We start from the raw sequence: 24,289 nt of genomic DNA, 5'->3' as shown, positions 1-24,289 counted from the left end.
AAATCCCAAATCATTTCTTAGTTTTTAGGTAATTCCATATATAGTGAATACCCAATTGTCTCTTTGCTATCAAAATGTAATTTATCTCTATCATGACATTTGTCATCATTATGTACTTAAATTTTAATGTTTAAGAGGTTTTACTCATTTGAGAGTTCATTTATTTTAACTAATAGTAAGCATGAGCTTCATTTAATGGTAGCATGAGCTGTAGGGAAATTCTCTTAAGGTGGATGTGAGCTAATTTTTTCTCCTTTTTAATAAAAGCAGAACTCTATTAAGAATAGATTCTATTAAGCAGTATTAGGACAGACCATCCTTAAAAGAATTATTGAATTGAACCAAACACTCACAAAATGAATTTTGTACGAGATGATGTAAAAGACAGGTAAGGGTCTCTGCCCTCAGGGAGATTATAACCTAGTAAGGGAAATAAGACACATTCTGCAAGGTAATTCAAAAGTGAGGGTGAAAACAGTCTTCTGAGACTCTGAGAAGAGATCCTGGCCTCCAGCCACAGCAAGCATGATTGACGGAGCCTTGGAGCAATTACAGGTCTGGGACGAGGGAAGCTCATTTTAGTGGTTTCCTCCCAGTTGCTGGAACCTTCCATTTCTAGGAAGGGAAAATTCTTGTCATTGTTTCCACTTGTGATAAAATGGGTCCGCTTTCAAAGAGAAGGTTCCTATTAGTCTTCTAGGTGCCTTTCTATTGCCTCCAACCAAGGACAGAAAGGGAGAGGGTTTCTCCAAGATTGCCTCCAGGGATTGGAGCCTCACCTTTCCGGGGGCCTACCTGAGCACACCCCAGAGCAGTCCTAAGAGATTTCGAGAAGTACTGCTTGACTAGTTAATAAACCCATTTTCCTTGGGCTCCACCTGAATTTATACCATTAGAACATCACTCCTTTAGCTGACTCTTTCGGATCTTCTTTTCAAATATATTCTTTGGAGGGAGGTAAAACATTCAATGAATTTACAAAAGAAAAGTCCCTAGCTTATCAGATATGCTTTCCCCTTCAAGTGGCTTAGGAGCTCCATATTTCTAGTTGTTGCATCAGAACTGTGCAGCATGGAGGCCAGGGGCCCTCAAACTTCTGCTTCCCAGCTGGGCTGGAGGCTGACTCAGGCCCTTGTCTGGGGCATCAGTATGCTCTCCAGTAACTGGAGTCTATCTACGGGCTGCTCCCTTAGCTAAGAGCCATGCCTGATGTTGAAACTGCACTTCTGGGCCTGAGAGGCCCAGCAGTCTGCTGCTCAGCCTTTCTCCTGTCCTCTGGCCCATGGACGCAGCAGAGACCCAGAGGAAAAGGGATCCAGAAGATCTCTCTGCAAAAGCCTCAGAACAGTTTCTTTGCCTCAGTGATTTTATAACCTGTTCTTAGTTCCTTGTTTTTGCTGTAAATGATTCACCATTTTTATAAGACAGATAAGGACAGGACTTTATGCCAGGAGGGATTTGAGAGATGATGAAAGCCATGTATTTTACCCATGTCCCAAGGACATCTGGCAAGAAGTCCTTCTTTTCCTGGACACAGAAATGCCTGTCTTTACAAAAAAGCCTACTTTTTGTTGTAAGACATTTTTTTAAGAGTAGTTTTAGGTTCACAGCAAAATTGAAAGGAAGGTACAGAGAATTCCCATATACCCCCTGCCTCAACGCATGCACAGCCTCCCCCATTATCAGTATCCCTCACCAGAAGGGTACATTTATTACAAAGAATGAATCTACACTGACACATCATAAATCACCCAAAGCCCATAGTTTACAGTAGAGTTCACTCCTGCTCTTGTACATTCTGTGGGATTGGATAACTGTATAATGACATGTATCTACCATTATACAAGGGTATTTTCACTGCCCTAAAAATCTACTGTGGTCCCAGAAAGGCCTATTATTAATTTTATAAATAAAAGTTTCCTAGGGTGAGTTCCTAACCCTCTTTAGCCTTCTCACTCCCTGTGGCTGTGGTCATGGCCTCTGGTCATAGCTTCTCAGGGTACTGAAGGCGATGCCAGGCCCAGAATATAGCCTGAGGGCACACTAAAGAGGTTGCATCCACTGGGACCCGAATCTAGTATTTCACTTTATCAGGAAAAAGGGTAAAGCAGGACTCAGATGAAGACTGCTGCGATGATTTTTTGGAAACCTTAGTTCTCTTCCCCAGCTGCCTGATCCATCAGCCTCCATCTCCCGATGACCCTGCTTCACTGTTGTGAGAACCACGTACCTCATCCATGCCCACATCTGCCCTAAAGCAGTCTTTAAAGCAAAGCAAGGAGAAGAAACATCCTTTGAAGCCTGCTCCTGGCTTTTGTCTGCTGCTTTCCCTTGAAAGCTGGAACAGCGATCAGCGGCAGCCGGCTGCCACGGGGCACAGGAGGGACATGGAGGGTCAGGCTGAGGGGCAGGGAGCTGCTGGCTCCTGGCAGGCCTGCTCCAGAGCCCGTGGGCCCCTCCCACGCCATTCTAACTGCCCCTGGTCAGCCATCTGCCCTGCGGTGGGAGCTGCAGGTCACACTCTTGTGAGCGTTGGCATCCCCTCGGGTCACACCCTCCCTCTCCCTGTGCGCCTGCCGTCCTGCCTAAGCATGCTGCTTCTCACGCTCACCGTCACAACCCAGTGCTCTACTCGCATTCCTGTCAAGTAACACTCCCCAGGAAGGTGGCTTAGGCAGAGGAAGAAGTGTCAGGAGATCCAAGTTCAAATTAACTTTGCCCCCGTGGGTAAAGGCCAGAGACCCTCAGATGCATGACTTTGCTCAGAATCATTAGACAAAGCAGATACTAGTAACATCCCTCTGTGGAGACATCTGAGAGGAAAAGCTGGGGGGCACATAGAGGAAATACGGTAATCTGTTCCTCTGCTGCCAGAGCATTGGACTTGGGACTTAGGAGTGCCAGATGCGCGCGGGCGTCTGACCTGGGCTGAAATGTAGCTGAGGTGTTGGCTCCTCTCTTGGCGCACGGGGAAGAGGAGGCGCTGCCGTGACTTGGGAGCTGCGGCCTGTCCCCCAGGTAAGGTGCTCATTCTTTTGTGGGGGGCGGTGGAGGAGGGCTCAGATTGCCCCCAGCTCCATGCAGAAGAAAGGTGGGAACACAAGCACAGTGTACTTTTGAGGCTAGCGTCACAGGGGTTGTATAGTGGGCTGCTCCCCACATTTTCAGGGCGGAGATGCCCGGGAAGGCAGCCCCTTACTGTGGACTTCCAGGACCTATGCCCCCTGGTCCTGCGCTCCGCCTCCCGGAGGAGCAGCTGGAAGCCTCAGTTCTGGGCAGGTCAGAGGCACGGTTAGCTTCCTCTCTCTCTCGCAGCCCCCTGACCCAGAAAACCCCGCGTCCAGGACTGTGGGAGCTGAGGACAGCTCTGCCCTGGCTCCGCTCCGACTGTTCAGTTGGTGGCAGCAGCTCCCGGGGACCGAGGCTGAGACACGGCCGCAGGACAGTCACAGGGCCTCACCACCCCAGCGAGGGGCCCTCTGAGGCCCCATCGCACCCCTGCACGGCCCTGGGGCTCAGGTGGCTTTGGACCTGTGAGTTTTCTGCCTTTATTTACTGTGGGAGACCCCTTGCCCCACAGAACCGAGGCTCTCTCACATGTCCCCAGCACCACCAAGCCCTCCGCCGCCCCAAATCACAGCCCGGCCTGGCTGAGCCACGGCGACACTCTGCTTTAGGGCAGCTCTGCTCTGGGGATGGTCAAGACTCAGCCCTCAACGAGCCAGCCCTGGCAGGCACCACCCCTCCCACATGGATGGTCGTGGCTCTGCCGGGAAGCTCAGTGGTTACCCCCAGGACGGCCAAGGTGACTGGATTATCTCAGCTGGGACAGGTGTTTGGTCTCCAATGATATGGACAGAGTCTCAAATATTCTAAGAAAGGCCCCAAAAGCCATTTAGTTGGTCAGCCATACTATTAGTTGGTTAAATAGGAAAGTTGTTTTTCCAAACACCAAAAAGACTTACTTAAAATACATTTTAGTTTATATAATCAACTCAGTCTAACCAGCGGTTGGCAAATTATGGCTTACAAGCCAAATCTGGCCCACCAGCTGTTTTTATTATTCAAGTTTTATTGGAACACAGTCATGCTCATTCATTATGTATTATCTATATCTGCTTTTGCCCTACAACTGCAGACTTGAGTGATTGCATGAGACAGTGTAGCCCCCAAAGCCTAAAATAGTAACTATTTGGTCCTTTACAGAAAAAGTTAGACAACTCCTAGCATCAGGCTATGTGTGAACTTGCCTCTCAGTTGTTAATGAATAAACATAACAGGTAGCCACAAAACTTAGTCAACTATTGTCAGTAGGTTATAGCGTTGTAAAATTGTAAATGTAATACACAATTACATACTCCTTGTAAAATGAAAAAGCAGTACACATAAAGTTAAATTCTCCTTTAGCCACTCTGCCAGCACTAATCTCCTGTTCTGCCACACGTAATTGCTATAACCAGTTTGGTGTGTTTATTGCCAGACAGTCCCCTTTGCTTTCACAGATACTCATATGTACTAATAAACTATTTCTTGTCATATTATTTTCATTCTGTTTTTCCCTTCAACAAACTCTCCATATCTGTATCCATATGGAGACTTTCCATATCTGTATGTCATGCTACCTCATTCATTGTAACTGCTATATAGTATTCCACGGAGTACATCTCTTTCTCAGCCTTTTCCTTTTTGATAGTTATTTAAGCTGTTTCCCATTTTTCATTCTTACCAACAATGCCACCATAACACTCAACTGTGTATGTCTTCCTGTGCCTATGTGCAAGTGTTTCTCTAGAGGAGATACTGAGAAGGTTGAATTGCTACGTCATGGAGTATGTACATTTTGCTATCTTGATACTATCAAATGGGCCTTCACAGTGCCTACAACAATTTATACTCCTACCAGTAGAGAATGGTCTTTACTGTTCCTTCACACCCCGATGTTTGCTATTAATTAAACATTTTATTACTTTTCTAATTGGGTGAGTGAAAATAGTAACTCATTTAAAAAGTATTTAAATATCCCTGATTACTAATGTATTAGTTTGCCAGGGTTGCTATAACAAAGTACCACAGACTGGATGGCTAAAACAATAGAAATTAATTTTCTTACAGATCTGAAAGCTAGAAGTTCAAGATCAGGGTTGTCAGCAGGTTTATTTCCTTTTGAGGCCTCTCTCTCTGACTTGCAAATGGCTACCTGTCCATGTATTCTCACATGGCCTTTCCTATTTTCTCTGGGTGCATTTATCCCTGGTGTCTCTCCGTGTCCAAATTTGTTCTTACAAGGACACCAGTCATATTGGATTAGAGCTTACTCTAACAATCCTGGTTGAACTTAATTATCTCTTTAAAGGCCCATCTCCAAATATAGTCACATTCTAAGATACTGGGGGACCCAAGGCAACCCATAATGGCCAGTAAGTTTGAGCACCTTTTTATACAATTCTTGGCCATTGTATGTGTTTTAATTGCCCATTCATCATTTCATTGGGTTATTTTCCTCTACTCATTTGTAAGAGTTCAATATTTATTCTTGGTACTAATCCTCTGATATGCATATAATAAATATTCTAAGTCTGTCACTGTTTTTCTTTTTAATTTTATTTACATCATGTTTTTAGTCAACAGAAGTACTTGCTGTTATTATTGTTATTGCTATTATTATTTCAATATAGTTGAATTTATTTTTGATGTAGTTGATGTGGTTGTCTATTTGATGTAGTTGAATTTTCTCCTTTATGGATTTTGGTCTTTAGGTCTTGCTTAAGAGAGCCTTCTCAACCTCCAAGATTATGATATTTTAGCACATTTTCTTCTAGTGCTTTTATCATTTAAAAAAAAAGGTTGTTAGTCCTAGAATTTCTGTGAATTATTCCAGTAGAATTTATTACAAAGTCCATCCTTTCTGTTTTCATCTGACATGTCACCTCTATCGTGTACTAAATTCTCACTTTTTTATGTCTGTTGTTGGATACTCTGTTCTTTTGTATTTGTTTCCTACTCCTGAGCCAATTTTTACTATAGCTTTACTGTTTCTAATTGATTTTGTACTTACATAGAGAAAATCTGTTTTGTGTTCTGACATTTTATATGGTCACCTTAATGAATTCTCTTAATAGTTACAAATCTTTATGAGTTGATCCCTTTGGAATTTCTTTGTAGACAAGCATATTATATATGTATAACAAGGGTTTGTTCATTCCTTTCTAATCTCTACAGAGCCTTTAAAATTATTTTTTGGTCTTTGCCTTTTCTTGGCCTTCAGGCACACTGCTGAGGAATAGCCACGATAGTGGATGGTCTCAGGCCTGACGTACACAGTTGTGCACAATCTGGGCATACCATTCACACTTAGATATCTTAGGCATTCTCATGTTCCTGATTTTAACCCATTCTTATTTCACACTGTGCACTTGTATTTCTTGGAGACTTTTCTAAGGATTCTTTGAGGCTGGGGTCGTGCCCTGGTCACAGCCTAGGGAGGAATGGGAGTGTGTGTGGGACTCTTCTTGCATTCAGGACCTTGAAGGGGGCTGGGAAGAGTTCCTTGCCACTCCCTGCTCCTCCACCTGCCATACCTCCTGAACTTCTGGGAAACATTGAATCAACAAACTGAGTATCCTACTGAAAATTAAGATAGACACATCCAAATCCCTCCTGTAATATATGAAACAGTTTTTCTCAGTCTCTGTGAATTACAAAGAGTCACGCTGTAAAACCCCAGGCATCAAGAGCACTGTGCCTGCACCTAAGAGAGAGAGAGAGGCAGTTAAATCAGAGGTCACTGTGCCTTGTTAAATATTGGAAGAGGGAACGGGGCGTACTTTTGACGTGGGCTGACACCAGCTACCAACCCTGATTCATGTCTAGGAACAAGCCTTCTGACCTCTTGGATCTGATGACTGAATCCTAGGAAGCACAAAGGCCAAACTTCATTTACAGCTGTCTGAAGATAGCAGCTGACCTCTCACACTGAATTCATGCAGTGGGACTTCTGCTGAGTTCCCGCTGGGTGCCTGTCGCATGCCAGGGGCAAGGAGGGGGAGACTTTTGTTCAGAATATTAGATCCACTTCAAAAAAATTTTTGATGTATGATCTCATTTTTCCCCATGAGTTTTGTGACAAAAATTTAACTTAGTGTGTTATTTGCATGATAGGAAGAATCAGAATAGAGGGAAATGACTTCGAACGCCCAGCTTCCTCATTTGCACAAGGGAAATAAGACCTGCCCACCCGCACTCACTGGGGCCCGGCCCCTGCTCTGCCTGCCTCCCAGACGGCTCCCCACAAGATGATGCCTCTGCAGTCCTTTTGTGAACAGTAAAACCTGTGAAGCGTGAGCTAATACATTGATTCCAGCTTCTCCCTTCATTGAACAAGCAAACAGTTTCATAAGCTTCCCTGTCGACTTCTTAGAAATTCTTATATAATACACACTTATATACATACATATTTACATATATACACACATGCACACACACATATATGTGTGTGCAGATATATACCTCTATAAAATATACATGTTGCATATATATGCATAAGACATAGATACCTAAAACACACATATGTATACATGTTATAATATCTGTTATAATTCTGCTGTTTCCAGTGGTTTCTACCCCTAAGATCATGTTTTGTCTACCATGTTTCCCCTTTCGTTAGACTGTCGCTTCAGCTCCAAGTTGCCCACTTTTTTTCTCCCTGTGATCTTGGTGACCTGGCTCCAAAGCCTTTTGATTTGACTCATTTGAAGATTAAAAGTATCAGCATCTCCCTGCACACCCTTTTCCTGGGAAGGAGACATCCATCTCACCCCCAAATATATATTGACTTTAGACAACAGTTTATGATGATAGTCGTCTCACACATGTTTGATTACTTCCTCTGTTTTCTAGAACCTTCAAAATGTTTTTATTGCCATATCCTCTGCCTGCCCTTAGTCATCTAGTCCATCATGTCCTTTATGTGGACTGCCGATTTCCTCTCTGGGTCAGCTGAATTTCTTAGGTCCTTGCCACTCCACGTGTGGGCTGCAGCCTGGCACACGGGCATCACCTGGGAGCTTGTCAGAGGGCAGGATGCACATCAGCCCACCACAGACCTAGGGATGGAATGCACATTTTAACAAGCTCCCCAGGGGATCTGTATGCACCTTAAAGTTGGAGAATCCCTGTCTCAGATGACAAACACGTTCTTTGGGTTATCTGCTGGAGACGGGAGAGAAGGCAGGCCACAATCTTAACTGCCGCACACCTAGGCCTCTCCGCAACTCCTGTGCGCTTCAAAAACTGCGGGCATTCAGATCAACTACTGTTTAATTGACCTGGTTGTCCTTTTATTCCTCACTCTAGTGCTTTTAACTATGGCTGCCACCTTCCTTTCTGCTTCTCTGCCTCAGATTCTGCTTCCCCACAGCTACTACTGGCTCTGTGTCCTGCCTTCCCTCCCTGTGCATCGGGGTCCCCTATACAAGGAGGGACTGAGATCTGTGGGCCCTCCCATCAGTCTGACATTCTGGCTTCCCTTTCAATTGTCTTTATCTCAGCAACATTTCTTCATGATAAGTGATGTTATTTTTTTTTAATTGTGGCAAAATACACATAACATATTGTAGGCTTTAAACTAATATTATGTATCAACTATACTTCGATAAAAAATAAACTTTTCTAAAAATTTTAAAAAAGAAAAAAATACACGTAACATAAAATTTACCATTCTCACCATTTTCTAAGTGTACAGTAATGTTAATATATTTATATTGTTGTGCAACCAATCTCCACACCTTTTTCATCTGGTAAAGGTGAAACTCACTCTTGTACCATTGAATAACAGGTCCCTATTTCTCTCTCCCCCACCCAGCTCTGGGCAACTACCATCCTAAATTTTTTATTTTTATTTTTTATGCTCTTTTTGTTTTTAATTGTAGTAAAAAAAATGCAAACATATAATTTACTATCTTCAAGTACACAGTTCAGTAGTGTTAAGTATAATCACATTGTTATGCAACAGATGTTCAGAACTTTTCATTTTGCAAAACTGAAACTCTGAACCCATTAGACAACTCCCTGTTCTCCCATCTTCCCAGACCCTTGCAACCACCATTCAATTTTCTGTTTGTCTGAATTTGACTACTTTAGATATGTGATATAAGTGGAATCATACAGTATTTATCTTTTTATGATTAGCTTATTTCACTTAGCATAATGTCTGTAAGGTTTATCAGGTTTTAATAACTCTTTTAAGCCACTGAGTTTTGAATGGTTTGTTACATCGCAATAGGTAATTGATACAAGCCCATCTGATAAGGTTTGTTTTTCAAAAGAAGTAAATAATTTTATTTATCCATTGAAGGGGCTGAACATATGAGAATTAAGAAAATTGGCTTATTTTGCTGGTAGGTTATAGCATTTTTTTTGTTAAGGTATTATTGATATACATTCTTATGAATGTTTCTCATGAAATACAATGTAGTTACTACATTCACCCATATTATCAAGTCCCCCCCATATCCCATTGCCGTCACTGCCCATCAGTGTAGTAAGATGCCACAAGTCACTATTTGCCTTCTCTGTGTTACACTGTTTTCCCCGTGATCCCGCACACCACGTGTACTAAATATAAGACCCCTCAATCCTCTTCTCCCTCCCTCCCCACCTGCCTTCCCACACCCCTCCCCTTTGGTAACCACTAGTCCCTTCTTGGAGTCTGTGAGTCTGCTGCTGTTTTGTTTCTTCAGTTTTGCTTTGTTGTTTTACTCCACAAATGAGGGAAATCATTTGCACATGTCTTTCTCCGCCTAGCTTATTTCACTGAGCATAATATCCTTCAGCTCCATCCATGTTGTTGCAAATAGTAGGATTTGTTTCTTCCTTATGGCTGAATAGTATTCTATTGTGTATATATACCACCTCTTCTTTATCCATTCATCTACTGATGGACACTTAGGTTGTTTCCATATATTGGCTATTGTAAATAGTGCTGCGATAAACATAAGGGTACATATGTCTTTTTGAATCTGAGAACTTGTATTCATAGGGTAAATTCCTAGGAGTGGGATTCCCAGTTCAAATGGTATTTCTATTTTTAGTTTTTTGAGGAACCTTCATGTTGCTTTCCACAATGGTTGACCTAGCTTACATTCCCACCAGCAGTGTAGGAGGGTTTCCCTTTCTCTGCATACTCGCCAGCATTTGTTGTTCTTAGTCTTTTTGATGTTGGCCATCCTAACTGGTGTGAGATGATATCTCATTGTGGTTTTAATATGCATTTCCGTAATGATTAGTTATGTGGAGCATCTTTTTATCTGCCTGTTGGCCATCTGAATTTTTTCTTTGGGGAATTGTCTGTTCATATCCTCCACCCATTTTTTAATTGGGTTATTTGCTTTTTGGGTGTTGAGGCCTGTGAGTTCTTTATGTATTTTGGATGTTAACCTCTTGTCAGATATGTCGTTTACAAATATATTCTCCCATACTTTAGGATGCCTTTTTGTTCTGTTGATGGTGTCCTTTGCAGTACAGAAGCTTTTTAATTTGATTTAGTCCCATGTGTTCATTTTTGCTTTTGTTTCCTTTGCTTGAGAAGAAGCACTTGGGAAGAAGTTGCTCATGTTTATATTCAGGAGATTTTGCCTATATTGTCTTCTAAGAGTTTTATGGTTTCATGACTCATATTCAGGTCTTTGATCCATTTTGAGTTTACTTTTGTGTATGGGGTTAAACAATAATCCAGTTTGAATCTCTTGCATGAAGCTGTCCAGTTTTGCCAACACCAGTTGTTGAAGAGGCTGTCATTTCCCCATTGTATGTCTATAGCTCCTTTATTGTATATTAATTGACCATATATGGCTGGATTTATATCTGGGCTCTTTGGTTTCTTCCATTGGTCTATGGGTCTGTTCTTGTGCCAGTACCAAATTGTCTTGTTTACTGTGGCTTTGTAGTAGAGCTTGAAGTTGGGGTGCAAATTCTCCCTGCTTTATTCTTCCTTCTCAAGATTGCTTTGGCTGTTCAGGGTCTTTTGTGGTTCCAAACTAGAGAATGATTTTCTCTAGCCATTGAAGAATGTTGTTGGTATTTTGATAGGAATTCATTGAACCTGTAGATTGCTTTAGGCAGGATGGCCATTTTGACAATATTAATTCTTCCTATCCATGAGCACTGGATGTGTCCCCATTTATTGGTATCTTCTTTAATTTCCCTCATGAGTGTCTTATACTTTTCAGAGTATAGGTCCTTCACATCCTTGGTTAGGTTTATTCCTAGGTATTTTATTCTTTTTGATGCAATTGTGAATGGAATTGTTTTTCTTATTTCTCTTTTAGCTAGTTCATTGTTAGTGTATAGGAATGCAACAGATCTCTGTGTATTAATTTTGTATCCTGCAACTTTGCTGAATTTAGATATTAGATCTAGTAGTTTTGGAGTGGATTCTTTAGGGTCTTTTATGTACAATATCATGTCATCTGCAAACAGTGATAGTTTAACTTCTTCCTTACCAATCTGGATACCCTTTATTTCTTTGTGTTGTCTAATTGCTGTGGCTAGGACCTCCAGAACTATGTTGAACAAAAATGGGGAGAGTGGGCATCCCTGTCTTGTTCCCGATCTTAAAGGAAAGGCTTTCAGCTTCTTGCTGATAAGTATGATGTTGGTTGTGGGTTTATCATATATGGCCTTTATTATGTTGAGGTACTTGCCCTCTATACCCATTTTGTTGAGAGTTTTTATCATGAATGGATGTTGAATTTTGTGAAATGCTTTTTCAGCATCTGTGGAGATGATCATGTAGTTTTTGTCCTTTTTATTGATGTGGTGGATGATGTTGATGGATTTTCTAATATTGTACCATCCTTGCATCACTGGAATCCTACCTGATTATGGTGGATGATCTTTTTGATATATCTTTTAATTCAGTTTGCTAATATTTTTTTTCTGATTAACATTACTATCCTTTATTTAATTCACATCAGAGGAATATTATAATGAATACATAAAATAACAAAGACAAACAATGTTCAACAAAAGCTGTGAGCTGTCACTCATGCATACAAAATGATTATAAATCCAAAGCATTTGCAGACTAGCACAAGAATCTTCCTTTTCTGCAGGCAGAAAGGGAAAGTTGCATCTTAATTTTTCTTCCGTTGAAATGTTGATTATTTTTCCCAGGACTCTCAAATATCATACATCTCCATTATGTAGGCTTTCGGCACCAAGCCAATGGCTCCTTTCATTTCTCCTACCCACCAGCCATATCTATTGTATTCCTTGCTAAGAATGTAAATCACATCACCACGTTTAAATGACAGCTCATCGGAAAGAGCTCCTGTGCAGTCCCACAAACCCTGGTAAAAATTAGCATAATCAGTGCTTTTATCTCCTGTAATGTGATGAACACTGTCCTGACCTATCTTCTTCTGTCCCTCTACTTTCTCTGGAGCACTCTCCTCTTCCTCTTCTGGCAGTTCTTCATAAATTTCATCATCACTTGTTTGACTGCTTGCTGATGGACTGCTGATTGGTAGAGGATGATCAACATCATCATATAATTCTCCTCTTTCATCATCATCCTGAGGAATAACATCAGATCTTATATCTTATAATACAAATCTCAGTTGCTGTACCCATTCTTCAGCATCTTTGGGAGAAGCTGCTGTGAACTGATAGATACATTTATCAGGAGCACAGATTTCAAAACAGCAATCTTTCTTTCCATCCTTCCTGAGAGTGTTATTCATTCTGACATTGTAGCCCTCTAGTGCAAATTCGCCTTTCTGTTGTTTGTCTTTGTCTTAGAAGACTGCTTTACTGAGAGCACACCACCGTTTCTGCCATTCAAATCCCAGAAAGCTGTGATCTTTTCTACGTTTTTCAAGATAGCCAGCCTTTAAAACAAAAGGAAGGTCCTGTGCTGCAATTGGAGGAAACTGATTCCCGTCAGAGAGGGCTTCATCATCTTTATCATATCTTTCTGAACCTAATGAAATAGTGTCTGGAGGCCCAGCAAAAGGGTCATCATATTCGTCCCCCTCTTCTCTATCACCTTTATCTTGAAATTCCTGAAGATAGATAGACTTTACATCTTTTATCTTCTTAATAAGGGATTCTCTCTTTTCCTTTGCTTTCTTCGATAAATTTTCCCCTCTCAGTATGTCTGCTACAAATGTTTCAACATCTCGCACAGTTATAGATGCTCATTAGGGACTGGACTGGATGCCTTCATGTCATTCACTATTGTTGCTAGCACCTTTCTAGGTCTGTTTCTTCACCTGTGTTTCTTCTCCTGGGGAGAAATGTTCTGTCCTTCCTCGTGGGGATGGAAGCTCGGAGGCCCTCACCGGGATGAGGCTGGCAGCCGCCTGTGTCGTTTCAGGCTGCACCTCTGGGCTCCTGCGACTTCCTGGAGTACTTGGAGGCAGGGCTATGCTTGGTGTCGGGGCTCCCTTCCACTCCCGTGGGGCCGCGAAGCCCAGGTGGCATGCCCCTCAGGCAGTTGCACTGGCCCGGCCGCCATGAGGCAGGCTCTGGTCTCAGTGCCCGACGCAACGCTGGCAGAGCCGGAGTTGGCATGCCCACCGCCAGTTTGCTAATATTTTGTTCAGTATTTTTGCATCTATGTTCATCAGGGATATTGGTCTGTAATTTTCTTTTTTTGTGGTGTCTGCCTGGTTTTGGTATTAGAGTGATGCTGGCATCATAAAATGAGTTTGGAAGTATTCCCTCTTCTTCTACTTTTTGCAAAACTTTAAGGATGTGTATTAGGTTTTCACTAAATGTTTGATAAAATTCAGCAGTGAAGCCATCTGGTCCAGGTGTTTCATTCTTAGGTAGTTTTTTTGATTACCAATTCAGTTTCATTGCTGGTAATTGGTCTGTTCAGACTTGAAAAGTTGTATTTTTCTAGAAAGTTGTTAATTTCTTCTAGGTTATCTGGTTTGTTAGCATATACTTTTTCATAGTATTCTCTAAAAATTCTTTGTATATCTGTGGTGTCCATCGTGATTTTTCCTTTCTCATTTCTGATTCTGTTTATGTGTGTAGACTCTCTTTTTTCTTGATAAGTCTGCCTAGGGGTATATCTATTTTGTTTATTTTCTCAAAGAACCAGCTCTTGCTTTCATTGATTCTTCCTATTGTTTTATTCTTCTCAATTTTATTTCTGCTCTAATATTTATTATGTCCCTTCTTCTACTGACTTTGGGCCTCATATATTCTTTTTCTAGTTTTGTTCATTGTGAGTTTAGATTGTTCATATGTGATTGTTCTTCTTTCCTGAGGTAGGCCTGTACTGCAGTATACTTCCCTCTTACCATGGCCTTCACTGCGTCCCACAGATTTTTGTGGGGTTGAATTATTGTTGTCATTTGTCTCCATATATTGCTTGATCTCTTTTTATTTGGCCATTGATCCATTGGTTATTTAGGAGAATGTTGTGAAGCCTCCATGTGTTTGTGGGCTTTTTCATTTTCTTTGCATAATTCATGTCTAGTTTCATACCTTTGCAGTCTGAGAAACTGGTTGGTACAATTTCAATCTTTTTCAATTTACTGAGGCTCTTTTTGTGGCCTAGTATATGATCTATTCTTGAAAATGTTCTATGTGCACTTGAGAAGAATGTGTATTCTGCTGCTTTTGGGTGTAGAGATCTGTAGATGTCTTTTAGGTCCATCTGTTCTAGTGTGTTGTTCAGTGCCTCTGTGTCCTTACTTATTTTCTGTCTGGTTGATCTGTCCTTTGGGGTGATTGGAGTGTTGAAGTCTTCTAGAATTAATGCATTGCATTCTATTTCCCCTTTTGATTCTGTTAGTATTTGTTTCACATATGTAGTTGGTCCTGTGTTGGGTGCATAGATATTTATAATGGTTATATCTTCTTGTTGGATTGCCCCCTTTATCCTTATGTAATGTCCTTCTTTGTCTTTTGTGACTTTCTTTGTTTTGAAGTCTATTTTGTCTGATACAAGTACTGCAACACATGCTTTTTTATCCCTATTAGTTGCATGAAACATCTTTTACATCCCTTCACTAGTCTGTGTATGTCTTTGGGTTTGGAGTGAGTTTCTTGTAGGCAGCATATAGTTGGGTCTTGTTTTTTTATCCATTCAGTGACTCTCTGTCTTTTGATTGGTGTATTCAGATCATTTACATTTAGGGTGATTATCGATAGGTATATACTTATTACTATTGCAGGCTTTAGATTCATGGTTATCAAAGGGTTAAGGTTAACTTCCTTACTATCTAAGAGTCTAACTTAACTTACTTCCTGTGCTGTTACAAACACAATCTAAATGTACTTTTTTTCTCCTCCTTTTTCTTCCTTCTCCATTCTTTGTATATTAAGTATCATATTCTGTACTCTTTGTCTATCTCTTGACTGACTTTGAAGGTAGTTGATTTAATTTTGCATTTGCTTCATAATTAACTGTTCTACTTCCTTTACTCTGGTTTTATTACCTCTGGTGACAGCTATTAAACCTTAGAAACACTTCCATCTATAGCAGTCCCTCCAAAATAGACTGTAGAGACAGTTTGTGGGAAGCACATTCTCTCAGCTTTTGCTTATCTGGAAATTGTTTAATCCCTCCTTCAAATTTTAATGATAATCTTGCCGGATAAAGTGATCTTGGTTCCAGGCCTTTCTGCTTCATGGCATTTAATACATCATGCCATCCCTTCTGGCCTGTAAGGTTTCTGCTGAGAAGTCTGATGTTAGTCTGATGGCTTTTCCTTTGTATGTGATCTTATTTCTCTCTCTGGCTGCTTTTAATAGTCTGTCCTTATCCTTGATCTTTGCCATTTTAATTACTATATGTCTTAGTGTTGTCTTCCTTGGGTCCCTTGTGTTGAGAGATCTGTGCCCCTACATGGTCTGGGAGACTGTCTCCTTCCCCAGACTTTACCTCCTCAAAGACACTTTCTATCCCCTTTTCTCTCTCTTTCACTTCTGGTACCCCTATAATAAGAATATTGTTCTGTTTGGATTGGTCACATAGTTCTCTTAATACTCTTTCATTCTTAGAGATCCTTTTTTCTCTCTGTGCCTCAGCTTCTTTGTATTCCTCTTCTCTAATTTCTATTTCATTTATCATCTCCTCCACCATATCTAATCTGCTTTTAAAACCTTCCAGTGTATGTTTCATTTCTGATACTGTGTTCCATAATGATTGGATCTCCAACCAGAATTCATTCCTGAGTTTTTGTATATTTTTCTGTACCTCCATGAGCATGTCTATGATTTTTATTTTGAAATTTCTTTCAGGAAGATTCATGAGATTGGTTTCATTTGACTCTTTTTCTGATGTATGTATGATATATGCTTTGAACAAGGTTCTTTTGACATTTCATATTTGTATATGGTGCCCTCTATTGCCCAGAAACTCTACTCTCTGTAGCTGCTTTGCCCCTGGAGCAATGTCCGGGGTCACAGAGGAGCAGTGTTGGTGCCTGGAGGGAGGAAAGAGCTGTTTCCTGCTTCCCAGCTGCTATGCCTGTCTCCACTGCCAGAATCAGTGGGCCAAGCACACAGGTATAAGCCCCTATGCTTTGTGTGTGTAGCCACTGTAGGTGGGGCTTCCTTCTGGCTGACCTTTCACCAGGGCAGGGTTTGCCAGTTTGTGAGCCAGGCACAGGCTGGCCAGGAGGAAGGTGCAGCAGGCTGCGTATCATGGTAGGGGGCCTTGGAGCTGAATAGCCAGCCGGTGGGATGGAGCACCTGAAGATCTTGAAACTTCTCAACCTGCTGGGCAGAATGCACTCAGACAATTTTGTCCCCCTGTCCTTTCTCCTGAGCAGTTAGTTCTGTGCAATCCTTGCCGCTTTAGCAGCCCTCTCACTGTTACAAAGTATCTCAGACTGCCTGCCTTTCTTTTGTCCCAGATTAGCTGGATATGGATTGCTGTTTTCCACAAGTGGCTGTAATCTCAGTCTCTCCAGGTATTCTGCCTGTTTTAGCTTTCCAATCCCCATAATCACAAGAGCACCATGCAATGTAGGTTTGTACTCCCAGAGCAGATCTCCAGAGCTAGGTGTTCATCAGTTCCAGACCTCCACTCCCTCCCTGCTCCATTTCTCTCCCTCCTGCTGGTGAGCTGGGGTGGGGAAAGGGCTTGGGTCCTGCCAGGTCATAGCTTTGGTACGTTATCCTGTTCTGTAAGGTCTGTTCTTTTCTCCAGGTGTATGCAGTCTGGCACAGCCTTCTTTCCTGTTTCTGTTTCAGGATTAGTTGTATTAATTATATTTTTTGTATTATATGTGGTTTTAGGAAGAGGCCTCTGTCTCACCTCTCATGCCACCATCTTTAATCCTTGTCCCATCCTAAATTTTTTAATGTTATTGAGGAACAATTGGAAATATAATTGTATGTATTTCAAGTATATGTGATGTCTTGATATACATATACATTATAGAATGATTACTAAGATCAAGTTAACCAACATATCCATCACCTCACATAGTGAACTAGTAAACAATTTTTTATGTGTGGCAAGAATGCTTAAGATCTTTTAGCAATGTTCAAATAAACAATACCTATTATTAACTATAGTCATCATGTTGTACATGGTCACCATTCTGTTTTCGGTTTCTATGAGTCTATTCTTGGTACCTCACATAAGTGAAATCATATTGTAGTCATCTTTTTGCATCTGGCTTATTTCACATGCTACAGTGTTCTCAAGGTTCCATCTGTGTTGTAGCATGTGTCAGCATTGCCTTCCTTTTCAAGGCTGAAAATATTCCATTATGTGTATATATATACATTTTATTTATCCATTTATCTGTTGATGGACACTTTGGGTGTTTCTACGTTTTGGCTGTGTGAATAATGCTTCTGTTTACATGGGTGCACAAACATGTCTCCAAGACCCTGCTTTCAATCCAGAAGTGGGACTGCTGGATCATGTGGTAGTTATATTTTTAATTTTTTGAGGAGCCACCATACTGTTTTCCATAGTGGCTGCATCAGATTGCATCCCCACCAGCAGTGCAGGAGAGTTCTAATTTCTCCATATCCTTGGCAACACTTTGTTTTCCATTTCTGTGATAGCAACCATCCTAATGGGTGTGAGGTGACGTCTCATTGTGCATTCCATTCGCATTTCCCTGATGATCGGTGATGTTGGGCCTTTTCATGGGCCTGTTGGCAAATGTTCTCTTTTAATAGGAAATGTGTATCATGTACTTGATAGTCAAAATAAGTAATTTACTCATGCAGTTTTCCAAACCAGACTTCCTAGAAGGCATGTTTAAGCGTTCAGATAATAAAATAATCTACTCATTCCCTGCAAACAGCTCTGCACTACACGTCACTCCACATCCAGCCCTGCCTGCTGACCTCAGGGGCTTCCTATGGGCTGTCCTTAGGTGGCCAGCTGCAGCGGCCCTGTGTGACAGGCACATGAGTGCCCCTGATTACTCTGCAGCTGTCAAGGAGTGTTTGAGATTTCCACCTCCCTCCCTCTGCTCTGACTCTTCCTAAACCACACCCCCACCCTTACCTCCTTCATGTTCTCTCTCTCTTTCTCAATTCCATCCCAGTGCCTGGGCAAGGGCATCTCTCCTGTTCACTTTCTCTGCCAGTCTAACATTTTGCTTTTCCTGCTCTAGAGAGACTTTTTTCCTTCCCTGCCAGTCATTGGTGCTAAAGTTCACGACCTGACAGGCTGTGTATTGGGCCCCATACTGGGCATTTTCTTCTGTCTTGCTCATAAAGACAACCACTTCCCAAGTCTATGCCTGTAGGTGCAGATGCAGCCCCAGCACCATTCACCCCTGCTCTCCCACGGGCAAGAAACACCTGACTTCAAAGGTGACCATTTGACTGCTTCCCACCCTCCCACATTCCCCCAAGGCACAAGGTCTCTCCCCAGCCCATTCCTCGGAGTCCCTCCCTTTTATATGGTCCTGGTGCAGGGGCAACGTGCATATTCTGTGTTTTTCTGATTTTCTTCTAGTTCACAGCCCTGATCAGCCACCATCCATGCCACTGAGTCACCTGATATCACTTCCACATTCACACGCAGGGTGCCTGGCTCAAAGCTCAATCGCCTGTTGATCAGGGAAGCCCCAGGCCCGTGGAGCTGAAGCAGGCTCTCAGCCTGGTCTTGAACCTGAAATTGCCCAAGTCCTCTCCCTGCACCAGGGCAGGTGCTCTGCATGAGTTCCTTTTGGGCTCTGTAACCTGAGGTCCTCTGCTGCCCCACCGCTGGGCACTGAGCAACTTCTCATCCTTCAAGGCTGCCTCTGCAGTCCTCCACCTGCTTCCTTCCAGCCCTGTGTCCTCTTTCAGGCCCTGGGCCCCCTGTCCCCCATTCCTCTCCTCTCCTCTTCCTCCTGGGGACCCTTGCTCTGTCTACAGCAGAAACTTATGTTTTCTTTATGATTTCCTTTTGCTGTCATCTAGGGATGTGCCGCTCTCCTTTCCTCTCTTCCAGGTGCAGACCTGTCTTCTCTCCCTGACTTCTGATTGATGCACACCACCCCAGTTCCACCCTGGCCTCTCGCCTGCACTTCTCCCCTGTCAGATCTGCCCCTGTGGCAGCAGCCCCCACACAGCACACTCCCCTCTCCCTCTGTGCCCAAGGCAATGTTGGCCGCATCAGCAGGCTCCCCTTCATTTACGAAGATCTTGTGCACCAGAGGAGTTAGTGAGTACAGCAAGTCAGGCCAAGGTCAGCGGCAGGGGCTGACTCAGTTCTCTTGAGAGTGCCCGCTACATCTCCAGCCCCTCAGAGCAAAGCCAAGTCCTCTGGCCCCCACCTCCAGGAGACTGGGACAGCTGGGTCCTGTTTGCTTATAATCAGCCAATCCCATGTGTGCGTGTGTAGGCCTGCAAGCCCCTAGGGAGCTTCCCAGGTGTAATCTGAAAGTTGCCTCTGTATGCAGAGGACAGGGAGAAGCTGAAGAGAGAGGCGGGCTGCTCCGGGTCAGTAGGTGGCAGGTTTAACATGCAGGGGAACTCACGTAACAAGGCTTGTCTTGGGCAGCCACAAAACGAGTAGATCCCCACACCTGCCCATAAGAATCTTAAAAGTTCTATAGGAGCTGTAACTGGGTTCAGTCATGTAGAGTCCAGAAGATCTCAACACCACGTCACTATCTGAAGGCTATGTCTTTGAGGCAGCATCTGGGTGCCAGGAAGGCAGGCAATCCACATTCCAAGGATAGGGTGTGTGGAGAGCCTCCAGTTGCCTGGGTGAGGCTCACAGGTCAACCAGTGGTCACATCTTCTTCATGACTTTACAATATGTGTGTCAGTCATATAAGTAGGGGGATTTGGAGCCCTTAGCCAATGAAGTAACTGCAGCGATGCATCAGCCTGGCAGGGCCGCTGCTGGGTGCACGTAGGCCTGAGCCGTCAGCAGTCTCGGCGAGTTCATGGGCAGCACACTGTGGGACCATGCCGAGTGTGGAGCCCACCCCAGAGCTCTCCAGAGATCCCCTGGGCCTATGCCAGAGTTGGTATCTGTAAGGGCTTAGCAGAAGGTCCTGGCTGGTAACAAATGAAAGAAAAGCCTCCAACATAAACAGTGATGAAAATACAAAGGCTGAGAACCACCGACTCTGTAGAAAACTAGCAGCATCAGCCCAAGGAATACTGCAAGTCCTTTTAGACACGCGGTTGTCTCACGCGGTTGTCTGTTTACATGCGCCTCTGCTTAAAAAGTCAAGGATCTGGAATACAGATGAAGCCTCCCTGCAACTGGTCCAGCCCAATGAACAGCCATCACCACCTTGAACATTTCTCTTGCTTGAAAGGGAGGTGCTCCGGGTGTGGCAGGAGTGTCAGCAAAGGTCCTTGGTTTCTTCTGCCATCACTGGCCCTGAGATGGAAGGGCGAAGGGGCTGAGGAATCACTTCCCGCCCGAGAACACACAGCTGCATCAAAGGAGTCCCATGACATGGAGGACTCTGACATGACCTGCCTAGGAAGAAGTTTGCATAAAATGAGGGAGGCTTAGTAAATGGTTCACCCACTCAGAAACAAATCTTGTAAAGGATGCAGCATAATGTTGAGTTAAGAATACAGGTTCTGGAGTCAGACAGACCTGGGTTCAAGTTCTGGCTCCATTTCCTACTAGTGAAGCAATGTTGATCACCCACTCACAGAGGAGGTTGGGATGTGTGTGTGTGGCACAGCAAGCCCCAGTCATGTATAAACACCAAATTCACTGATTGATTCATTCACTTATTGATGGCTCTTCCTTGTTGGGAATATATCTCAGATTTGGTATTCAGCCTAAATAATGGATTATTTATTTTTGCAAAGGCCTGACTGAAGAAGTATTTTACTTTCATAGGACAAGAGGTGATCATTTCAACCCTCCACTGGCTAGATCTCAAGATTAGTAAGCATGGTGAGGAGCAGGTGCATTGCTCAGAGGAAACACAGCTGGAGTCAGTTGAAACCACCCATCTAATTGGTCTTATTAAATTCATATGAAAGGGATATGGCCAGTACATCCAGTCACCTCTTCACTGTTGTTTTCCTGCCCTCAGGACACCACTCTGGAAGGCAGACTGCTGTAAGTGCACAACAGGACCAGGCCTGCAGCCCCCCGGTCCAGATCTGTTTCTAAGAGAACTCCAGAGGTTCTGTTTCCATTATGTCTTTCTGTGTAACATGCCTCCTCCAAACTTACTGGATTATTTTTTTTCCTGTCATGATCCTGTGTGCTCACGGAGTTCAGCAGGGATCTCTGCTCCATATACCATCAGCTGGATGCTTAATGGGCTGTGGCATCTCTAAGGACTTGCTCGTAGGTCCAGAGCTTGGTGGGATAGCTGTGTCATCCCAGGGCTCTGCATTGTCCCTTCAGGTGGTCACTTGAGCAGCAAAGCCAACTGTCTCACATGATGGGTCAGGGTGGAAGCAGGAGCCACCAGGCATGTGGTGTAGGCCTGAGAACTGGCACAGCATCACTTCCCACATTCTGTTGACTGGAGCCGGTCACAAAGCATCCCAGATTCATCACGGGAGGGGACTGTACTTGGGGGTGAATCCCAGGGGGGATGGTTTACTGGGAGCCATCCTTGGAGAACAGCTTTCATGCATTCCCTAAGTGGGGCTTCCTGGGGATGTGAGAGAATGGACTATGGAATGGGTCAGAGCCTGCTTACTTAACAGTAAACTCAGGCAAAACAAAGGCTGAGAACTACCGACTCTGCAGAAAACTGGCAGCGTCAGCCCGAGGAATACTGCAAGTCCTTTTAGACACGCGGTTGTCTGTTTACATGTGCCTCTGCTTAGAAAGTCAAGGATCTGGAATACAGATGAAGCCTGTATGAATGCCATGGAGTGAGATTCTGGCATTAATTCTAATACTTCCTCATTACAGAACTGGGGAATGTATTCATCAGACACAGTTTAAGTAAATGTTTCCCCTCTGCCCCTTTGGACACACTGCTTTCTTCTTCTCGGTGTATGTCCTCTATTGAGCTTCTCCTGGGATTCATGTATCATGTTGTAATTACCATTTTCCTTCTGGGGAATGGCATTTATCCTGATCACTGAGGAAGTGCTGTCTCACTACGTCACCGTGGTCCAAACCGATATTTCATGTGCACAGTCTCTGCCAACCCCCTCCATAGCCCCAGATCTTACCATTCCTAATGGCCCTTGAATGAAGCTGGAAGCCTGCAGAAGGCTGTTCTCCTCCAGTGTGCACTCTCAAACAGTACCTTGCGTATAGAATTTTCCCTTCCTGTGATGCTCTTTGATTTTGGAACACTCTTCATGTCTGTGAACAATTAAAGAGCTTTATAGCAGGCCCTGAATTTCTGCCAAAAGAGTGACTTCCAGCTTCTGCAGAACCTGAAAACAGACCCAACATAACAGAGTGTCTGGTGTGTGGTAGGTGCTCAACACATGTCTGTTGAGTGAAGTGATAAATGTTATAATAATTGTTACAGTGAGTAGATGAGTTACCTTTTTTTTGCAAAGGACCTGGTTTCAAAAATCGTTAGTTACCATCTTAGTATCTTCCCCCATCCCTTTAAAAATTTTATTTTTTGTATTGAGGTATCATCATTATATAATATATTAGTTTCAAGTGTACAATGTAACAATTTGACATTTGTATGTATTGTGAAATGATCAACACAGTATGTCTAGGGAACATCCATCATCACCCTTTATTTTCTAACATAGAGTCTGACCCCAAAATACTGATCCTGAATTTCAGATAGCTCTGGCCATCTACCGAAACCATTTGTGGCAGTGTGTTTTATTGGGAACCCATTTAACATATTTACATTTAATAATCAAAGTATTTTCTATTTTCATCATCTCCACTTGTACTTTCTATCTGACCCACTCTTTCAGTTTCTTTTCTTTCCCTAACTGGATTTTTTTCTTCTTCTTCTTCCATTTCTTCCTTTCTATTAGCTTTCAATTTATGTACTTCATGTCTAGACTTTTAGGGGTTACCTAGAAGTAAGTGTAGGTAATAAGCATTCTTTCCTAATCAAAATCTGAGTTATTATCCTCCCCCCTGCCACCCAATAATGCAGAACCTTAGAAATTTTCACACTGACCAGCCATCTTTGACTTACATATTATTCCATATCTTAGTTATGTTTTGTTTTTTCTAACTCCCAAGCCACTGTTATTACTGGCTTATACAGTTGTTGTTTGTTTAGATTTTTTTTTTGAGAGGGCATCTCTCATATTTATTTGTCAAATGGTTGTTAACAACAATAAAATTCAATATAGGGGGGGTCAATGCTCAATGTACAATCATTAATCCATCTCAAGCCTAACTCTCGTCAGTCTCCAATCTTCTGAAGCATAACGAACAAGTTCTTACATGGTGAACAAATTCTTACATAGTGAATAAATTCTTACATGGTGAATAGTACAAGGGCATTCATCACAGAAACTTTCGGTTTTGATCATGCATTATGAACTATAAACAATCAGGTCAAATATGAATATTCATTTGATTTTTATACTTGATTTATATGTTGATCCCACATTTCTCCCTTTATTATTATTATTATTTTTATTTTTAATAAAATGCTGAAGTGGTAGGTAGATGCAAGATAAAGGTAGAAAACATAGTTTAGTGTTGTAGGAGAGCAATTGTAGATGATCAGGTGTGTGCCTGTAGACTATGTGTTAATCCAAGCTAGACAAGGGCAATAAACCATCCACGGATGCAGAAGATTTCTCTCAAAGCAGGGGGGATGAGGTTCTGAGCCTCACCTCTGTTGATCCCCAATTTCTCACCTGATGGCCCCCCCTGTGACTGTGCCTGTCTTAGGTTGTTCCTCCCTTGAGGAATCATACC

General features: G+C 42.7%; 1 protein-coding gene and 1 pseudogene across 3 annotated transcripts in view; one reads left to right on the top strand and one right to left on the bottom strand.

Moving 5' to 3' along the window:
- Positions 1-2,737: 2,737 nt before the first annotated feature.
- NR1I2 (nuclear receptor subfamily 1 group I member 2) overlaps positions 2,738-24,289 on the top strand; it is a 41,528-nt gene continuing 19,976 nt past the window's right edge. For 2 of the 3 annotated variants that reach the window (XM_037013197.2, XM_037013198.2), the window contains exon 1: positions 2,738-3,018. The gene's annotated coding sequence lies outside the window, so the exon portion shown is untranslated. The remainder of the gene's footprint in view (positions 3,019-24,289) is intronic. The other variant, XM_037013199.2, reaches the window with a different exon arrangement.
- Positions 12,072-13,173, bottom strand: LOC108388999 (src kinase-associated phosphoprotein 2 pseudogene; annotated as a pseudogene).

Source organism: Manis javanica, chromosome 3 (genome assembly GCF_040802235.1).
Source record: "Manis javanica isolate MJ-LG chromosome 3, MJ_LKY, whole genome shotgun sequence".
NCBI classification, from domain to species: Eukaryota; Metazoa; Chordata; class Mammalia; order Pholidota; family Manidae; genus Manis; species Manis javanica.
The sequence above is the reverse complement of the archived record's forward strand: the minus strand, read 5'-3'. Positions and strand labels throughout refer to the sequence as shown.